Here is a 21,372-nt window from a genome sequence, read left to right on the forward strand (position 1 = left end):
GTATCACATTTCCCTAGTCTTCTATTTAATTTTATATAGGCTATTTATTTTACTTATGCTTTCTTTCTTATTTACCTACTGCCTATTGCCTGTTATTTGGGTTATAAAATCTGGCGGGGGGAAGTCAGCTTCCTGGTGAGTTATAGGCTGCTGCTGACTGTGAGGTTTGCTTCTGGATGGGGTCTCCAGATTGTCATGTAACATCAAATGGTGAGAAGAAAACCACTATGTAGGTCCATCTGAAGGGTTTAGAGAAAATTAACATGTCCTAAAAGGTGAGCAGTACAGCCTGAAAGTCTGAAAAACTCCTGTAACTCATGTTCTGAGCTAGTACTCAGGTACTTAGGTACCATTCATCGCTTTGCAGCACCACTTAAGTAAATCAGACAGGAGAGAGCAAGTGGATAGCTTCCTACCCTCACAATGTCTTTCTTGGGGATGACACTTGTCTTCTTTTGACTCCATGAGATGACAGGTCATTGCTCCAGTGCCCTTGTGGTAGTTCTTACAGAAGCTAACACATGATTTATTAGAAGGTACATCCTCTTTTCTGAGGGATCTTCCCCTAAAAACACCATATAGTATAGAGCTGGGGTGATACGAGGTTTTCTTCCTCGTATGTTTTTTTCCTGTAGAAAAGATGGGTCTGTGTTACTACGAATTTAGATGACTGTACGTGTTGGAGGGCTCATCTATGGGTGACCATCCTGTTTTGCTAGGACCATGCCACTGAAGCTGCCATAGGAAGATCAGTGCCAAAAAGCACTCCACAGAAAGGAGAATAATGTCATCTGTACTTCTCTTTCTGCTGTGCAGTCGAAATCCACACAGGCTACACAAGACAACATGAGGTATTTTTAAGCGATCACCTTGTTCTCATATGCTCAGATTGCTAAATGAGGGCCAGAGGGAAGGGTGATGGCAGCAGCCCAGATCCCAGGTTTTCCTGACTCACTGCTGTGTCCCAGCCCTGTCCTTCAGCAGCTTCCAAGCAAGTAATGTTTTCTGCTGAGTCACAGTATTACAAAGCATTTTCCCCTTGTGATTAATCCCTTCTTTAACCCAGGGAAGAAACAGCAAACCTACTTCTGATTTCTGCTCTCTCCTGCCCTGGGGAAAGTGCCCAGGTCATGGAAAATGTGAATTATCCTCTGTTTTTTACCACCTCCCCCTCTTTCCTGCATCCTGCTTACACACAGCCTTACCTCTGGAGTAAGGGAACTGCCACATCTGCCTTAGGAAACCTCCAGTTATCCCGCTTGCTATCCATCTAATTAACCAACTCCTCCAGAGGATGGCTGTAAATGCTTTTTATGGGGATTTTCTTCGGGGTGAACTGCTGTTGTGTCAAAGTGCTTGTTGTACTGCTGCTGCCTTTGCTGCTCTTACTGCATGTTGCAACATCTTGCACAGCCAGTTTCCATGCACCGTCACATGTTAAATCACTCCTGACATCAGCTTTCAAGAGCCTTCAGCCCAGCCCCACCAGAGCCAGGACAGGAATCCAGGTCCTGAGCCCCAATTTCTAACTCGAGTGTTATGAAACACTTTAGACTCGTAACTTCTCTGGGCTGACCTCACTTCTCTGCAGAGCAAAACCACTGATGAGCGCACCGACCTCCAGAGGCACCGAGCTGAGGCACCTATTTTCAGCAATAGCGAGCAGTAAGTGCTGAAGCAGGTCAGATTGAAAAGCAAACCATGAGGCTCAAATCCTGCGTTTAACAAACCAGGTGCCAATATGGGGCCGTGATATATTTTTCCATTCATCATGTGTTGCAGAGATAAAAGTGTTGTGTTTTGATTTTGGGGGGGCTAAGACTCTGTGGAAAGCCTTTCCAGTGGAGCTTGTGAGATCACCCGTAATAAGATAACATAACTAATGCCAGAGGGCATCGGCATGTGTCAGGCACCCGAAGGCACCACAGCCTGGCCAAACATTGCGGTCTGGAGGCTTGTGTTTGTGGAAGGTGTTGTCACTTGTGACACTGGAGGGAAAAGACAAAGTTACTTTCAGTTGGAGACGTGTGGTCTGGGTTTGATTAAAAGCTGAAGAAATGCAGAGCGGTACAAGTAGAAAATCACAGTTACTGAAAAATAAGCATTCGTATACATGTTGGAGAGACGTCACAATTTAGCCATACTTGAAACAAAATCCCTAATTTCCTTTGTACAAAGCTGGTGTCACAACAGCCCTTTTGTCATATTTATCTCATCCCCCTGCTCTCCCCAGCCGGCCAGCCCTGACACAAAGAACAGCTGTCACAACACTGCTGCAAACAGGTTAGGATGAATGGATGTCTGGATGTGAGCTGAATCCACTCTGTCTGAGGTCTGGAGTGAAGTTAGCTGGTCAAGAAGGTGCGGGGAATGTGAATGCAATTTGGCAAGAGCTGTTGTGAAATTTCCAAATAACAGAAAAAGAAACGGATCTGTTTTTTTAATTTATTTTTTTTTTTCGGATTAGACTGCCTTTGCCAAACATTGGACGTCAGAGAACCATAAAATCATAGAATTGTTTAGGTTGGAAAAGACCTTTAAGATAATCAGGTCCAACCATTAACCTAGCACTGCCAAGTCTACCATGTCCCCAAGTGCCACATCTACACCTCTTTTAAATACCTCCAGGAATGGTGACTCAACCACTTCCCTGAGCAGCCTGTTCCAGTGCTTGACAACCCTTTTGGTGGAGGAATTTTTCCCAATATCCAATCTAAATCTCCCTGGTGCAACCTGAGGCCATTGTCTCTTGTCCTATCGCTTGTTACGTGGGAGAGGAGACTGACAGCCACCTCGCTACAACCTTCTTTCAAGTAGTTGTAGAGAGCAGCAAGGTCCCCCCTGAGCCTCCTTTTCTCCAGGCTAAACACCCCCAGTTCCCCCAGCTGCTCCTCATGCGCCTTGTGCTCCAGACCCTTCCCCAGCTTTGCGGCCTTTTTTCTAGACACGCTCCAGCACCTCAGCGTCCCTCTTGCAGGGAGGGGCCCAAACTGAACCCGCTATTCGAGCTGTGGCCTCACCAGTGCCGAGTACAGGGGGACGATCAGTCCCCCAGTCCTGCTGGCCACACAGTTTCAGGTCCGAGCCAGGCTGCTGTTGGCCTTCTTGGCCACCCGGGCACACTGCTGGCTCACGTTCAGCTGGCTGTGGACCAACACCCCAGGTCCTTTCCCACCAGGCACTCTCAGCCACTCCTGCCCCAGCCTGCAGCTCTGTGGGGCTGGTGTGACCCAGGTGCAGGACCCGCACTCAGCCTTGTTGAAGCTCACACAGTGGCCTCGGCCATCGGCCCAGCCTGCCCAGCCCCCTCTGCAGAGCCTCCTGCCCTCAGCAGATCAACTCTCCCGGCCAGCTTGGTGTCACCCGCAAACTGACTGAGGGTGCACTCGATCCCCTCATCCAGATCGTTGATAAAGACATTAAACAGGCCTGGCCCCAGCACGGAGCCGCTTATGGCCGGCCACCAATAACTTCAAGAGGTAATAATTTCAAAGCAATGAACTAGGTCGAGATGTCATCGGAAGAGGTATGTGGAATGAACAGAAGTTCCCTGGGCAGCCTGACATTGCAACAAGATGTGCTGCCACTGCAGGGACTCACGGAGCATTGCTCAGGGTGCTGCTGCTGCTTTCACATCCTGTTATGTTTCAGGAAACTTCACTTAGTCTCTCTGAAAGTGAATGAAGTGGTTTCATTCTCATTACATTGCAGATGCCCACGTTTTATTTCGTTTCAGAGGAAAAAGGGAAGGTGAAGGGCCATTCCTTGACCAGAAACCAGATGTACCTCTTGAGAATGAAACAGAGAAGGCACAAGCCTTGCAGCTGGCTGAAATACCGAAGGCATTTATTTCTGGGGAAACCAGTGAAGACAAAAAAGAGAATGTTATCCCTTCCCCTCTCTTCTCAATTCCTTAAGTTCTATGATCTGATTGTTCACAGGCAGAAGATGATTCGCTGAGTAACTGACCCAAAGGTGTTCGGTGCCTCTTGAGAGCCATGGCTAGTCAGTGTAACAGCAAGCCTGCTACAGGGAAAATGCAAGAGACCGTGGTGGTGACTTCTCCCAGAGCGAGGGCAAGAGCTGTTGTTCAAAGCTCTCCGGGACTGTGCAGCGGCCTGTCCCACTTCCCTTTTCTGCGAAGGAGAGCGTGATGCACCAGGGTGCTGCCTGCGTGAGACGGAACTGCAGCGCCTGGCTGACTCTGCAGCTGCTGCCAGTGGTGATACTACAGTAATTAATCAAACCGGCAGTCCCTAACAGGTTAACTACAGTCATTCCCTTCATTGTACACACTGGGGATTCAAAATGCAAAAGCTGTCTTGTCTGAAGAAACCTAGTAAATTAGTGTCAAAGCCCACGTGAAACTTCTTGAGGCCAAATACCCACGTTAGCAGTTATGTACTTCTTCAAAAGTACCTAACCATTGTTTTGCATGCACGTGTCTTTACTGATAATTCAAGCCATGTGACAGTTTGAATTTATATGTCTAAAGTTAGAATTGAAGTTAAGAAAAACCTCAGGCCTGGAGGTTAATCACGAAATGCAATGAACCTGAACCCATGGGTAATTCGCTCTCTGTTTTTCTAGACATGATATTTCAATGATCAGGGTTTCTTAAAGAAGTAACCGTACTTATGATGTTTCATCTGCTGAATGGGAATTATCATTCAAATTAACATTCAAAAATCTGCAGATTATGCCCTGGTTGCATAGGCTAAGGGAGATCTCAGCCAGCTCTAATCAGAAAAGCAGCAGAGCACATTGAAATTACATAGCAGGTTTTTCTCAGCCTCACCCAGAGCGGGACTCATTATACTTGGACTTTTTACAAAAACACTTAAAAAAATATTCACAGCGCTCTATTATAATTGACCAACAGGTGTTTGGAGTTTAAACACATATTCATTAGGACTGTGATAGGCATTTTTTCATAGCACTAAATGCTATGCTCCAGTCTTCCAGCTTCAGGGTTTGTTATGAGCCACATTTGCTCCCTACAGCCTTTAAAACATACTGAACTTTGTGAATTTTCTCTGTTAACATAGACTGTATCTCAAACAAGTTCATTTTTAAGTTTCCAGGTCTTGCAGGCTAGAACAGAAGTGGAAATGGCACTCTCTGGAAGACGTTATAGGAGTTACAGTTGGAAGATATTTAGTCTATATTGCATCTTGCAGGTACCATCACATTCCTCTGTACACTTGTGTATTCAGACGCCTGTCAGTGCAAGTCTAATCTTTCTTTATTTTTTTAATGATTATTTTGCAGTAATGTAACAGAGTCAGAGACACCAGCCAAAAACTGGACAAGATGCTACAAGTGTTTTGGATGTGTTTGGAAGAATGTGGAACATGGCTGTTTCCTATGAGTGTGGCTGATTGCTTCATCCCAGTATCACTTCTTCCAGCCTCACTCTTATCTCCTTACCATGTATCACACTATGTAACCACAGACTTCCAGACTGGTTTTGGGGCTTTGGCCCTTTCAGTGAGGAAAGTTGTTCTATTTCTTCATCTTATCTCTACAGCTGTCATCTTTCCTAATTTCCCTGTACATCCAGGAGTGCCTTGTATCGGCACTGGCTGGCCTCAGGTCACACCGCGGGTCTTTGCTGCTGAAATGTTAACTTTTCTGTCCTTATGGGTAACTCTTACTGAGAAAATCTGGCTGCTCCTTCATGGCCAACAGCAAGGGTTAATTGAAAAAGAAGTTCAATAAAGCGTATTGTGGGGTGAGAGGGCTGGGAAGATGCTGGTTCCCCAGCACTGGGCAGCGGTGTGAAACTCCCCCAGTTCTCATGTCAGCTCGGTGACACTGGCCAGGGTTTTGACAGCTCTGCATACCCCAGCAGCAGAAATTTCTGAGCGAAACTGGCCTGGCTTGCTGCCATCTCTTTGGCTGTTGATGCTGTTGCTGGATTTCCTTGGAGTCAGTGAGATCACAGCCTCTAAACGCTGCAGCTTCCCAGCAGTATGCAGGAGGAAAAGACCCGGTCACAAAGTCTTTTATAATGTTTAACTTAATATCTATTGAAATGGAAAACAAATTACACACACCAACATTCCCTCTGAAATAGGATGACCTTTTCCTGCCTGCAGTGGTCTGAAAGCTGGGTACTTGTCACATCTCCCTGCATGACTGCTGTGGTTTTTTTCAGTAGTGATGGGGACTGTGTCTCAGTGTCTTAAGAGTATCCTGTATACACAGCCTGGGTACAGCTCTTGCTTTTTACCTGTTCTGACTTGGAAATAAAACGGTGGTGCAGAATTCAATGCACAGGAAATGGTAACTGTCCTACAGGGATCTAGGTTTTGGATTGGATTAATTACAGCAAAGAGCACAACTCTGGCAATCTAGACTTCAATTTTGAAAACCTTATGGTGTCTCTTCCAGTTAATCCCACCCCTCAGAAATCTGCTTTTCAATAGCTTTCTAAATTTTGGAGTTACCGTCTTAGGAAAGGCTTTCTCACTCCCCTGTTTTCAAAAACCAGTGACTTAGCAGAAGTGTTACGTTACTGGGTCACTGGACCATCCCTCAACAAGCAAATCTTTCCACTTTCTGAATGTGTTATTGTGTTTCTCTAAAATAAATTATACTCAGGTATTTCTACTCAGTGGAGTGGACATGAAGATAGTTGGCCAGTTTTGGCACACAGAAAGCAGGTAGGAGTTTCTGTGAGCAGATAGGAAGTGAGTAAATTGCTCCATCAGAGTTGTCGTGGAGCAAATCATGCACCAAGGCAGCATGGGGCTGGCAAGGCTCCCACACATTCCTACTGTCCTCATCCCATGTAAGTCTCAGTTACACAGACAAGAAAATGCTCCCTGATAATGTTTGGTGGTTACCTTAGTCCCTTTCCGTGTGCACTGTCTTTTTTCCAACCTTCTTCTTCTTGTCTAGCAGAATCAAACTGCAGCAAATAATCTCTCTTCGATTGCCAAAGGTTTACTGGGGCAGTGGAAAGATGTGTGTGTGACTGCGTTTGTCTTTTTTGGCTGGCTCATCACAATATTTTGGCTTCTAATCAGGCTGAATAATACAGTTGTATTCTGACTCTTTATTTTTATTCTCTCTTTTATTACCCTGAACATTGATGTAACTGTGCCATAACATTGTACGTTTAGCTACCTGTTGTTCTGCTATGATTCATGTGCTAACGAGTGTTCTGCTCAGACCACGATGGCTGTATCAGTCTGTGAAGTCAGCCTAAGGAACAGCTTAATGCTTTTCTAAAAGATCTGCATGTTCTATCTGTTAGCAGCCTGACTCACCCATTTCTTTGGCACACACACCCCCTCCCCCACCCCCCTCCAATTCCATGGCTTTCAAAAAACATACACTTGAAAAATGTCTCCTCTCTTTAGAAAGAGGAAAACCAGTGATATTGTTGCCAAACTATCCCATTACTGAGATAAAGTAGTACAAGGATCATTCTTGGGCTGACTGTAATAAAAATAATGACAATAGAATAAATCATATTTGCAACATGGAATACCGTATTAGTCATCTACAAGCGTGCTGTGTGTGTTGCCTGTTCTGGAAGGGGAGTTCAGCGCTTTTTGCAGGGAAATGAGAGGGCTGAGAACGTTACATGTTCACACTCAAACCTGTGGGCAGGCCAGGACAGACTGACCCTCTCTGACCTCTACTTAGCATGGGTAAAAAGTTCCCAGTTCTTTGCCTTCAAGGCCCTGGAGATGGAGGTTACTGGAAACTGAAAGCAGTAATAAAAGGATTCCACCAGAACCCTATATTGGTGATTTTTGCAGTAAATGTAGTGACTGAGGTCCCTGCATTTTGAAGTAGCTCTCTTGAGCATCTTCTGGCAGTATAGTCATGGTAGCATGAGGCTCAGGAGAAAGTGCAAAACTTCCCTAGAAAGCTGGGGAGTTAATTGAGTACTTCTCCTGAACACAGTATTGCTGCAATTAGTTTAAAGGCTTAGGTACAGCAGGATATAGCTATCTAAAATATCATCCTTACCTCTTTGGAGTTAAGGTCTGACGCTTGCCCTATATCTTATGTTAAAAAAAAGTTGCTAGAACAGAATGGCAGCACTGTATGTGGTCTTTCCTTTGGGCAGGGAACAGAGAAGAACATGTCAACATCCCCTTTGTGGGAATTCACAGACAATCTCTGGTACTAACAGTATTTTGTATGGATATTCATGGCCAAAATAAAGGGATATGAAATGCACTGAAGACTGAACCATCTGTGGAAGGCTGCCATGCAGAAGGGCTACCAAGACCAGCAGCCATCTTCACGGATGGCCTCCACAGGTTTAATTTATTGCTCTGCCACAGAGCTGGTCCTTGCAAGCAGTTCAGTTTTTCTCCCCACCAAATGTGTGTGTTTCCTCCAGAATGTATGGTTCATCCAACACCTCCTGGGAAGGCAGGGGAGCTCTCCGGAGGAGCCACCTGGTAAGTCCCTTGCCTGCTCTCCGGGAACTCTGCAATGCCTCTGCCCCAAGAGAAGGGCACGGGGAGCCAGTGGAGGTGGCTCTGATGGGACTGGGCAAGGGGGAAGGCTGTAGAGAAGGCAGTAGATGAAGGGCGTGGGGTTACAGCCCCAGTTTGGGGAAATGGTAAAGCACCTGCAAGGTGGCGAGTTTCCTACCTGTACCGGAGTTGAACTAAGTAGCTTTTTAGGACCGTCTGGAGTACAAGCAACATAAAATGATCTCTGATACAATGTGAAAACAACTATCCCCAAATGAGTTACTTGGTTTGAAAAATTACTTATTTTTTGGCAGTGGAAAATTGCTTGGAGGAAAACTTTTTTTAAAAAACCCGTTTATCAGTCTTTCAGAATATTTCACATTTCTCGGGAACGGCGTGGGTGTTTTGGATCAACAGAGTAGGGTTTTAAAAATAGCGACATGGACTCCTACTACCTTTCTAACAGCTAATCAGTAGTTTTATGCCAGAGCGATTTCGCTTTATCAAACTTGTATGAGGTCTTCTGTGGCTTCTCAGTTGTAACTGCCTAGGAAGTCCCAAGAATAAAGAAAATTTCCTGAGTCTAATTTAAATAGCAGAACTTACTGATGGCCAAAAAGTTTGAAATATTTTTCTTGCCTTAAGATATTTATGAGTTATTTTTATATTTACCTTGCACAACATTGCTACAAAACCTGCCTAGCAATTTTTAGGAAAAAATATTTGTTCTATAAATGTGCTTTAAACGGCTTGTGAATTCTCTGGCTGCTAATTTTGATGAGCAGGGTGCACACATCTGGCACGTAGTCTTTGTGCAAAGTCCTGCTTTGTAGTTCAGCATTACCTTGAGTGTTTAGTAGACCTCTTATTCTTCCTTCTGCTCCAGCACCCACACAAATCTTACGATAACTCTCGAATAACATGCCCTGGCTGTATTAAGGAGGTGAGATACCATATATAGGAAATGCGACCTCGAGTTTATGTTTCGAAAAAGTTGTTGTGTGCTTGTTAGGGTTTGCATATTAACAGACAGTTTAGGTATATTGTAATGATCTTGAGTTTAATCCCTAAAAGTCTTACTAGCTGTGCTCTGACTGTATTCAAGAAATGATTTTGGAAGCAACAGACAGAGGAGAAGGGGTGAATTCAGCTGTTATTTGAGAAAGTGTAGTAGTTGGTTAATCTGGGAAGTTATGCTGAGATCAGTTTAAAATAGGCATGACGGCTGTGAGTTGTAGTGTGTTACCTACGTTCTTACATTAGGACAAGCGTTATTGGGCTTGTTCATCAAATGGTAAAATTAATAGCTTGCGCAATACGTGCAGTTTGTTCCTTTTAAATTCCCTCCCTTCAAGTCTCAATGATAGTGTGTTCCAGTAAATCAACAGCAGAGATTTTTTTTCCTTCCTGGTATTTGTCTGAAGCTTCAAATATTGTTATTTTAGCCCTTACAAACTGAAACCAACCAATAGTAGTTTGACACATCTCTCCTTTCGAAGCTGGCAGACAACACTGCGAAATCCCACATACGTATCTCTGCCAAGTGGAGAAGGAAAGCAGAACGAGGGAAGGAGCTCCATTGCTATACTGTACAGCCGGCTGGCGAGAGGTGCGTCAGCAGAATGACTCTTGCTTGACATAATCAAATAGGAGACTGTGGGGGGCCATGTACAAATAATTAGGCTTATTTCTCCTCAGGGCTTTATTCACTGCTGGAAATGACATGTAAAACGGAAGAGGCAGATTAGGAATGAGGTCTGAGAAGACAGTGTTTGAAAGTCTGCTTGTACTGTAACCACTTTCATTGGAAGAGAGGTCCCCAGGGCTTGATTTGCTTCTCCAGAATGAACTTGACCCTTTTAAAAACAATGTTTAAAACCTTTTTTTTAAAAAAATTCTTATTTAGGCTTAGTTCTTAGATCATTTTAAAACATTATCTTCCCTGAAGTATTTTATAATCATTTAGGTAGTAATTATACACTGCATGCTAAGGATAAGCCAACTGCCCTCCAAGGTTTAGGATATAAAATGAAGGTGTTCATAGTGGCCCCCTCCCAGTCGAACTCTAAACCTAATGTTGAGAGACATGCTTCGTTCAAAATGAAACACAAATGAAAGACCTTACTTAGTCTGAAGAACTTGTAGAGACACAATAGTTCCTATAATTGCTCAAAACCTTTTCTTCCTTGGCACTGGAAGTTACCGCCAGTAGGGAAGGACTCAGGCATGGTCCTTTTGTTACCTTCTGTACTACAGAAGGCAAACCACTGGCAATGTCTTGGTTGTCATAAGAAGCCCCTGCAGGCCACTGATTATGACCAAACTTTAAAAGCTAAACAGTGGTGTTTTTCATTTTCCAAGTACCTAAAGCCAAAGTCATTGCAATCTTCAGCATCTTAGCAAAAAAATTGTGATATATGAAGGCATGGAGACAGTATCAGAAGAGAGGGAGACCTGATTCCTCTGCCATTAATTACTTTGTGTAGCTGAAACTGTCTTGAAATAATTTTATTTCGTGACGTAATTTTATTTTATGAAAAATGTTGGTATTTTTTGATCCAATCTATAGATATCCTCAGGAAAAGCTCTTTGTCTTCCGTTTTCCATAGGAATAATATTAATGTCATCTTTTACCTCAGCTAATTCATTTATGTGAGGTATTAGAAGGCTGTGGTAGAAATCCTGTTGCAGTCAGCACCACTCCACCATTCCTGGAGTAGAAAATTTCAGGAAAGACTTGGATGGCGATAGATGAGAGGGGCATTGTCTGTTGAAAAAGAGTGGAAGTGCCGAGCAGCTGTCTCCTCCCCTAAGCAGCACTCATCCTGGACTTTGCATGAGGTGAGAATCCCCTGAAGAAAATAGCTCATGTTCCTGGAACTAAAGGCGATCTCACAATATATAAACCCAGCAGGAGCCAGTGTGACCAGGCCTGTTAATGTGCTGCTAAGCAATTTCCTTCTAAACCTTCTAACATTTTTAAGTGGGATGTGATATTCATCACAGAGTAGTCATGGACTTGAAGTGGACAAACCTTTATAGCACCTCTACAAAATACTTTTTAAAGGGTACATATGCATGTAATTTCACTTGAAGAATCAAAGTCCCTTTATAAGTAAAGAAAATGCTTTAAAAACTGCTGGAAGCTTTTTTCTTTTTTTTTCTTTTTTTTTTTTTCCCTTTTTTTTTTTAAATAAACACCATAGTGATATTGGTTTCCATGTCCTTTCTAATGAATATGGGAAAACTGATATTTCTGTTCAAATACATCCTCTTTTTTTTCTCATTTCCTACCTTTTTTACCTTCATTAAGTCTATGGAGCAGGTTGGCTAAGGTTTTCCCTGTCTGGTGGAGAATTTCTTGGATGTCTCTGAGACCAGGCTTTGCAAGGTCTCATGCTGAAGAGGCAGAGATGTTGATTCACTGGCCCAGACCTTTCTGCTCTTCTTCAAGACCAAAAGTTAAGCAGCTCATGAAGCTGGATGTTGGTAAACTGAAAATTGTAAAAGGAGAAACAGTCTAGCTAAAGAAGTCAGTTGCTCAACTTACACTTTGCAGTGTCAGTGTTTAGTTCCCTAGTTACCTTATCATCGTTGTGGATTTTCCTAGAGCAACAGGCCCTAAAATTCTACTTTGGTGACTCCTTTCTTTCAAAAATAAAACTAAAATTTTGGAGAGCAAGTTATTAAGAAATTAATATGTATACTGTTGTTGTCTTACTATGTTACATATAATTGAAAAATCTCCTTAGCAAAATCAGTTTATTTTTTAAGCTCTTTTCATGATTTTTAGCTAGTTTTTGTTATCAATGACAATGCAGCATAGGCATTTAACTGTTAACATTATATTTTAAAAAAATATCACTGTACTTCATTAATGGGATGAAGGCAGATCCCATAGTCTTTGCACGGATGACACTGGGGTAGTCTGCCTAATAGCACGGGATTGAAGGGGCACCTCCAGCTCATTTATGTGCTCTTTAAAGCTGCTCCCATTAAAAGTCAGTGTCATGGCAAACTGAGAAAAATAAACAATAAAATATAGTTATTATTTCTACTGCTCTTCCCTTAAATATATGACATCAAAGTAAGGGGAAGTAGGAAGTGTCCCACATTAGTCAATCTTGTAGCTCAACAAAAGCTTTAACCTATTGCAATAGGAAATCTGCAGACTTCCTTTAACCACAATGTAATTTGCTAAATGCTTGTGCTCTTACGACATACGAATGAATGGTCTTGCAAAAGGTATTGCATCTTTCATCCTGAAAGATGGATATCCTGTTTCACTTGGGACAAGGGAAAACGTGCTTATATAAGAAAATGAAAGCAAACTGTGTGGTAATGAACTCTGCAACTAGTTCAAGAAAGCAATAGTGAAATAAAACCGCAAGTTAGCAGAAGAAAAAAGTTCTGTGCCTGGTGTTTTGTTTTTCTAAGTCTCTTAAAAAATCTTATTCTTTAAAGATTTTTAAAAATGCACAGTGTCTTGTCACATACCTAATTGCTGATCAGTTATACTGATTTGACAGACTGCACTAGCTATCTCTAAGACTCTCCTACTCAAAATCGGATTTCTTTTCAAGAAATTTTGCTGTCCTAAACTTTATTGCTTTTGAATTATCTGAAACATTTGATCGCAAAACACAAGTGCTTTTTCCTCTATTTTGAACAATGGCATGATCCACTGAAATAAGTTTTCTAGACTGAGGAAAATATGACTTTCTCAGTTGCCCTTCTGAGACGTGATTCTGGTGGATCAGCCTTTGTTAGGTGAACAGTCTTTGCCTGCATCAGTGTAAAAATGATAGCCAGTGTGTGGCTGTGAAGCATGTGCATATAACATAACAACAATATATTGTATATTATTATAAATTACATGTTATAGTTTATATGTATTTTTACAAACAATTTCCTCTTCCTACTGTAACCACATATCTTGTAATTGCAAGGATGACTTCAGGGAATGACATGAATGTCATTTTTATGAAACTTTTCATGGAATTATGAAATTGCTACTGCAATAATTTTAATTTGGGGATTTCCCTAAATACCAGAGAACAACAACAGCCTACATCAGATCTCAGAAAAACCCATCAAAGAAGTTGCATACAGTTGTAGAGGAAGGAATAGTGCAGCGCAACAAGTATGACTTCAACGGCACTTTCATCATCACAATTTCATTTTTTCCACGAATCACTACAAAACCCCCAAAGGGCCTCTTTTTAACCATACTACTTTTAAACATTCATGGAGTTGAAGCAGCTGATCACTCCAGACAGTGGCAAGAGAAGGGCCTGCTTGTAACGTGTGTTGTGGCTTTGGTGAGGGGCGCAGATGGATCATGCAGCACACCAACCCTTGCTGTCTAGAAGATCTCTCCAGGAACAGTGGTGTCTGGCCACCATCAATCAGGCTACAGAGGCATCTAGGTTTTGTTGGAGCTGGTGCCAGCACAGAGCCTGTCCCCAGATCACAGCAGGAACCAAAGGGAGTGCCTGTTTGCCGTGGTCTCGCAGTATTAAGGACATGCATAATTTTCAGAAGGATCCATGGGTACAGACTTTGTGAGGAATCACAGAATAACAGAATGGTCGGGGTTGGAAGGGACCTCTGGAGATCATCTAGTCCAAGCCCCTGCTAAAGCAGGGTCACCCAGAGCAGGTTGCACAGCCGTGTCCAGGCGAGTTTTGAATGTCTCCAGAGGAGATGCCACAACCTCTCCAGGCAGCCTGTGCCAGTTCTCTGTCATTGTCAGAGTAAAGATGTTCCTCATATTCAGATGGAACATCTCATGTTGCAGTTTATGCCCATTGCCACTTGTCCTGTCACTGATCCCATCCTCTTGACACTCACCCTTAAGATAATTGATTACACTGATGAGATCCCCCCTCAGCCTTCTCCTCTCCAGCTCCACAGCCCCAGCTCTGCCAGCCTCTCCTCACCAGGGAGGTGCTCCAGGCCCCTCACCAGCTCCGCAGCCCCCGCTGGGCCCTCCCCAGCAGCTCCCTGTCTCCCGTGACTGGGGAGCCCAGCGCTGGGCCCAGCACTCCCGATGGGCCTCACCAGCCCGAGCAGAGGGGCAGGATCAGCTCCCTGCACCCGCTGGCCACGCTGCCCCTAACGCGCCCCAGGGTCCCACCCGCCTTCTCGGCCACAGGGCCACCGCTGGCCCGCGGGCAACCGGCTGTCCCCCAGCACCGCCCGGCCCTTCCCCGCAGAGCTGCCCCCCAGCAGCCCCCCCCCCCAGCCTGTGCTGGTGCAGGGGCTGTCCCTCCCCAGGGCAGGACCCCGCGCTGGCCCCTGTGGGACCCCACGAGGTCCCCTCCCCCCGGCTCTCCAGCCTGCCCAGGCCTCGCTGAGGGCAGCACGGCCTGCTGGTGTCCCGGCGGTTCCTCCCAGTTTGTGCCATCAGGAGACCTGCCGAGGCTGCGCTCCGTCCCCTCAGGTCACCCATGACCCAGCTGAACGGGACGGGACCCGGTGCTGAGCTGGGGCACAGCGCTGGCTACAGGCCCCCAGCTGGGCTCTGCGCCGCTGGTCACAGCCCCCGAGCTCTGCCCTCAGCCCGTGCTCAGCCCATCACTGCCCACCCGCCTGACCCACGCTCCTGAGCTTGCCCGGGGGCTCTGGTGGGGGACGGTGTCAAGAGCCGGGCTGAGGTCAAGGTAGGCACCATCCACCGCTCCCCTCATCCACCTGGCCAGTCATTTCGCCGTAGGAGGCTGTCAGGTTGCCAGGCACGGCTTCCCCTTGGTCAATCCACGTTGACTGTCCCTGGTGACCTTCTTTTTCTCCACGTGCTTGGAGCTGACCTCCAGGATGAGCTGTTCCATCACCTTTCCAGGGGTGGAGGTGAGGCTGACCAGCCTGTTGTTTCCTGGGTTCTCCTTCTTGCCCTTTTTGTAGACTGGAGTGACACTGGCTTTCCTCCAGTCCTCAGACACCCTCCTGTTCTCCATGCCCACCAAAGATGATGGACAGTGGCTCAGCAATAACGTCTGCCAGCTTTCTCAGTGCTCGGGGGTGATCCCATCAGGGCCCACGGGTTTGTGGGTGTCAGGTTTGCCTAAACGATCTCTAACCCGATCCTCCTCGACCAAGGGAAAGTCCTCCTGTCTCCAGACTTTCTCTCTTGCCTCCAGCATCTGGGGTTCCTGAGGTCCGGCCTCAGCAGCAAAGACGGCATTCAGTACCACCGCCTTCTCTGTGTCCTTTGTCACCAGACACCCCCCTCATTCAGCAGCGGGCCCACATTTTCCCTAGTCATCCTTTTGTTACTGATGTACTTGAGGAAGCCTGTCTTGTCCTTGACATCCCTTGCCAGATTTAATTCTCAATTGACCTTTGCCTTCCTCGTCGCATCCCTGCATGTTCTGACAACGTTCCTATGTTCCTCCCAAGTGGCCTGTCCCTTTTTCCATGATCTGTCTGTTTGAGTTTTGCCAGAAGCTCCTTGCTCTTCCATGCAGGCCTCCTGCCCCCTTTGCTTGATTCCTTACTCATAGGGAAGCTCCGACCTTGAGCCTGGAGGAATTGAAGCCTGAATATCAGCCAGCTCTCTTGGGCCCCCCTGCCTTCCAGAGCCCTAACCCATGGGATTCCTCCATCAGGGTTGCAATCTTACTGCCCTGCTTCCTGCATGCAGGATCCTGAACTCCACCATCTCATGATCACTGCAGCCGAGGCTGCCCCCAGCCTTCACATCCCCAGCCAGTCCTTTGTTTGTTAGTACAAGGTCCAGCAGCACACCTCACCTTGTTGGATCCTGCCACCACCAGTGTCAAAAAGTTATCATCGGTGCTCTGCAGGATCCTCCTGGACTGTGTGTGCCTAGCTGTGTTGTCTTTCTAGCAGATATCAGGGTGGTTGCAGAAAAAACATTTTGATGCTAAAACCGTTCACATGAGTAGTCACCAGAGCCTGTCTAGGAATCAGAGGTTCAGTCATAGCACTGAGGCTCATTTCAGTCATGTTTGAGACTTTTAGGAAATGGTGTGCATGTGTTCAGTTTTAGATATAGCCTGATTATTCTCATTCTGCAAAGTACTATATGCAGGAAACAATTTTCTTTGGTAAGTTCCTTGTTTACAAAGCTAAGTATGACTTTATTTTCAATCCATTGTGATGTCCTCCATTTGTTATCTAAATAATTTGCCACTTTGGTGTATTTTGCCTTTCACATTTATGACCTAAATGTGAAAGAAATATCACCTAAATGTAGAAGTGTTCTCCAGAGGAACTTGTGTTTTCTGTCTTTTTAGAGGACTTTGAAGCCATAACATAAGTTGTGGTCTTCACATTTTGAAAAGCATTGTGACTTGTGAAGGGAAATATTTTCATCGCACTTCAGGAGTTGATAAATGTTAGTACATGGATAAGAAAAATAGTGTCTAGGCATTACTTCATTATTTCTCAGTGCAGTTAACCATTAACACAGTTTATTGTGTTTTATTTAATGAATGAAGATTCCATTCCTTTAGAAACGAGGCCATTCATTTTCAATGCCCAGATACACACTTAACAAAGGCAGTTCTCACCTCCTCTTCTAACAAGTAGCTCCACTAAAGCTGCTGCAAGTCTAATGTGGATCTGCATTGGCACTAGAAGAAGAGTTAACTGATGTAATGCATTTTTTACCTGCATCAGTTATGGGTCTGGGGTGCATTGGTGAGATTTAGAAGTAGACCTGGGAAAAGCATCAGGACTTCGTGCAAAGCTGTACACAACAAAGAGGAATTCTGCACTGGGGGGATCCCAGTTGGGCTAATTCCCATGAATGACTCCTTTGCTCAGCAGTGGACCCCAAAGGAACTATTCCCTCCATTACTTCAAAGATACTCCCACTGAACTGCACTCATGTAACAACCTATTGTCTTCAAGAGACAAAATATTTATGCTTGATTCATACATTTCATTGAAAGAGAGACTGTGCTTCCCTTGAGCCTAGCTGTATTGGACTGAGAGAAGACGATCCTGATGCCACACACACTGCATGAAACCCAAGGTCTTGGCAATGACACTTCCCACGGGCTTTCCCTCTAGCCCCAGCCAAGAATGCCTCCCTCTCTGCTCTGCTGCTCAGACAAAGGCAATAAAAAGAAAACTGGCAGAAGTAATTTACTGCTTTAAACAAGAAATAAAACCTCACAAGACCTTCGAGGGGAACACAGAAACAGCCACAATGCAGAAACAGTATGCCTCATCTAATCCAGTGTTTATGAGTGTATATATCTACTAAAATTGTCTGGGATGGCCTATGGAAGCTGGCCTAGACAAAGCATAGATGAAGTCTTTCAACATGTTTATGTTGTGTAAAGGAAACACTATGCCTTGAAAAAGTTCTTGAGACCCAGGGCTTGGGATCTTGCCCTTCCCTATTTCAGTAGGGCCTGTAGCAATGGGACAAGGGGTAATGGTTTTAAAACAAAAGAGGGGAGACTCGGACTAGATATAATGAAGAAATTTTTTATGATAAGGGTGGTGGAACACTGGATCAGGTTGCCCAGAGAAGTGATAGAGGCCCCATCCCTGGAAATATTCAGTGTCAGGTTGGATGGGGCTGTGAGCAGCATGATCTAGTTGAAGAGGTCCCTGCTTTTTGCAGGGGGGTTGGACTAGACAACTTTCAAAGGTCCCTTCCCACCCAAACTATTCAATGATTCGATGAACCAAGCATCTTATCAGAGAAGATCAGGTTAGTCAGCCGTGATTTGCCTGTGAACAATCTATGCTGACTGCTCCCAATCATCTTCATGACCTTCACGTGGCTGGAAAAGATTTCCAAGGAGGATTTGCTCTGCAGCCTTCCCTGTACCTAAGACAAAGCTGATTGGCCTGCATTTCCCTGGGTGGTTGCTCTTGAAGATAGCTGTGATGTGTCTCTTTCTAAACATCAGGCATCTCCCTCAGTCACAATGACTTTTCAAAGATGATAGAGAGGGCCCGCACAACTCCTCAGGACTTTCAGGCCCATCCGATCTGGTCCTGTAGACTTGTTTCTATCTGATTGGCTTCAATGCTCTTTAACTGTATCTTACTCAACTATGAGCAACTCTTCACTCTGCTGAAGCCCTGAGTGCACCAATAGGCTGTAATTGCCTTAACCACCCTCACCTGGGATCTCCACCCACACCCCCACTGACCATGAGGCCAGGAGCTCTCTTGAGCCCAGGCCCAGACGATGAGTCCCTTCCTGAGCTATGTTGCAGCTGTAGGACCTATTTCCAGGCCTGTTTCCTGGTGGTCATGACTCATTGACTTCCTGGGTTGACCTTGGATCTGACTCGTTACCTTGCTTTTGCCTGATGATCACTGGATGGTTGATAGGACCTGGTGCTGTCGCTGCTCCTACTCAAGGGCTGTGGGACCGTACCCCTGTGGCAGGATCCCTGCCTGTGCTGTCTTTACCCTTGTCTCACCCTCCCTGGTGAAGCAGCCCTCCCCTTGCTGCCCTCTGGCATGCTCACACAGACTAGGCTAGTAGGATCAGGGAAATGGGAGACCAGACGGCAGACCTTACTGTTGAAACGTAAGGCCAGAAAGAAAAGCAGTCAGCCTACTCCGTGTCTTTTGTCACTAGGTTCCCTGCCCTGCTACACAGCAAGGCCATGTCTTCCTTAGATTTCATCTTGCTGCCAGTGTGCTTTTAGAAATAATTCTTGTTGGCCAAAATGACCTCTATGTGTTCCAGCCTAGGTGAACTTTGGCCTTCCCGGCTTCACTCTGCAAATTCAGACAAGGCTTCTATGTTCTTCCCGGGTAGCCTGTCTCTGCTTCTACCTTCCGCGTGCTTTCCTTTTGCGTTTGAGCTCAGTCAGGAGCTGTATGGCTCTTCCATGGGCCCCTTCTCCAGTGTTCAGTTCCTGCATATCAGAATGGGCTTTACTTAGTTCAGAGCTCTCCTCAGCTCTCATCAGGGTTAGCTGGGAGCTTTTGAGTTGTTTCAGTGCAAACCAAATTTGTTATTGGGCTTTCCTATAAAGTAAATGTCCCTTGCTGAACCAGAACTGGGACATCTGAGACATCACTTCACTGTAAAAAAGATATTGTGAGGTGGTGAAGGAACTAGTGGTGGACAGAAATATGAATGCAAAATCATAATATTACTTTCAGTGTGAATGGCTAAAATGCTAGTCTTGCGCAGTGCTGTCTCTTCTGATCTGCATGCAGAGCTGCATCGTACATTCTTACACGCAGGGAATATTGTAGGTTTTCAGTAGTTTCAGTCCACTCATCCTCTAACACAAAAGCAAATGGCTACTAGCCCTAGCGCCAGTTGCTATCGTGCTGGGCCAGGACAGCTCTCTGGAGGACAGCGGAGGGTGGCAGGAGCTTGAGCAGGGTTGCATGGGGTCCCTGCCGCCTGTCTCTGCACACAGGTGGTGACCAGCTGGGACGCTCAGAATACAGCTGTGCAGTGGCTCCTCTGCACGGCAGGTCCGTGCTGGGGCTGTACAGTTCTCGCTGCAGAGGAACGGCTTCAAACCCTCTTCTTCCAGGTATGGACCTGCTACCTGGCACAGCTGCCGCAGCTCACCCTCGAGTGTCACAGCAGCAGCTGCTTGCTCCTTGCTGGCCCTGCCTGCGGATCGCAGCAGTGTAGTGTTAATGAGCTTTGTCAAAAGCTTGTTAAATTCTGCTAACTGTTGTAGCAGCTGCTTTGCTGATCCTTAGTAGCTTCGTACAAATCCAAATCAAGATTTTATATGAACCTTTATGGGCAAAGCCTTAATTGGTCGAAAGATATGAGGTGACTGACTTTCTGCCCACCTCCTGTTCCAGTGGAGACCTCCCAGTTCTGAATGCACTGAGCCTGACCCAGTCTTTGTTTTAGGGGAAAACCCACCATATTGTATAGCAATATAAATATGTATACCACCACATCTTCTCAACAAGTATTTTGACATCAGAGAAAACTAGTGGTGACAGAAAACACAAACCCTTTCATGGTGTGGGAGTGACAGCAGCACATTGTGTTCAGAGGACGGGATTGGGGAAATAACTTATTTCACACATGTGCTTTATACCAGCTTACAGACATGGTGCAGACTGGTGACTCTCACATCCACACAATGATGTCATCAAGGTTTGCTGGACAATGCCTCAGGTGTCAGGTAGAACTGGGAATGCTGCAAGTTCTATCGGGCCAAATTTGTGCACAGATAATAAAGCAACTGGGAATAAGGACAAAATAGCCCTAATTTTACAGAAATAACTTCAAAAAAGATGGTTTAGTTTGCCTGCAGTGAATTCCATGAAAATATTTTTCTTTTGATATTAGCCCAATTTGTATGAATAACAGCTAATTAAAGATAAAATAAAGGATGGAAAAAACCTTCTAATAATCTATTAAAAAAAGCTCTCGGGATTTTAAGAGGTAATATGTACTTAATGGAGGGGCTAAAAATACAGCTGCATGTAATTACGGCAGGAAAAAGTTCCCAAAGCTGGTCTGCAGAGCTTCCCCAAAAATGGTGTTCGGTAACGTGTCCTTAGGGAGACGAAGAAGAGCAGATTTCACCTTACCTCCTTCACATGCCTTCTGACAGGACCCTTCGAACCCCACTCTTCATGGGGCCATAGGCTCACTTTTAGCCCAGCCACCTAGGTAGGCGCATCCATCTACCTGCCCCTGAGCAGCCAGCATCTCCGCTTGCTGTCAGCATTGCTTCTCCATGGCAGCTGCTTTCCAGCCCCAGCGCACCGGGAGCTCCAGGCTTTTTCTGTCTCGTCCCAGCCCCGAGCTTTGGTGGTACCGTAGCCAAAGCCCCCCAGCATTTTGTCAGGGGAGCAGTCTTTCAATTATTTGCCTGGGAGCTTGTTTTTTTGAAATGTTTCTCATGCCTCAATCTAGACTTTTTTTTTTTTTAATTTAAAACCTTGAAGCCGGTTTAGTTCTCATCCTAAATGTCAATTTTTTTTTTCT

At 45.2% G+C, this 21,372-nt stretch overlaps 1 long non-coding RNA gene across 3 annotated transcripts in view; it reads left to right on the top strand.

The window, feature by feature from the left end:
- The window catches only part of LOC121087437, a 40,579-nt gene extending 20,977 nt beyond the window's left edge, over nt 1–19,602 (top strand). Inside the window, exons 3-5 of one of the 3 annotated variants that reach the window (XR_005827608.1) lie at nt 720–851; nt 3,737–6,481; nt 19,591–19,602. This is a non-coding gene — a long non-coding RNA (uncharacterized LOC121087437). Of the gene's footprint in view, nt 1–719; nt 852–3,736; nt 7,499–19,590 lie in introns of those variants that run through there. The other 2 variants (XR_005827607.1, XR_005827606.1) reach the window with 2 other exon arrangements.
- Nucleotides 19,603–21,372: the final 1,770 nt, after the last annotated feature.

Source organism: Falco naumanni, chromosome 4 (genome assembly GCF_017639655.2).
Source record: "Falco naumanni isolate bFalNau1 chromosome 4, bFalNau1.pat, whole genome shotgun sequence".
NCBI lineage: Eukaryota > Metazoa > Chordata > Aves > Falconiformes > Falconidae > Falco > Falco naumanni.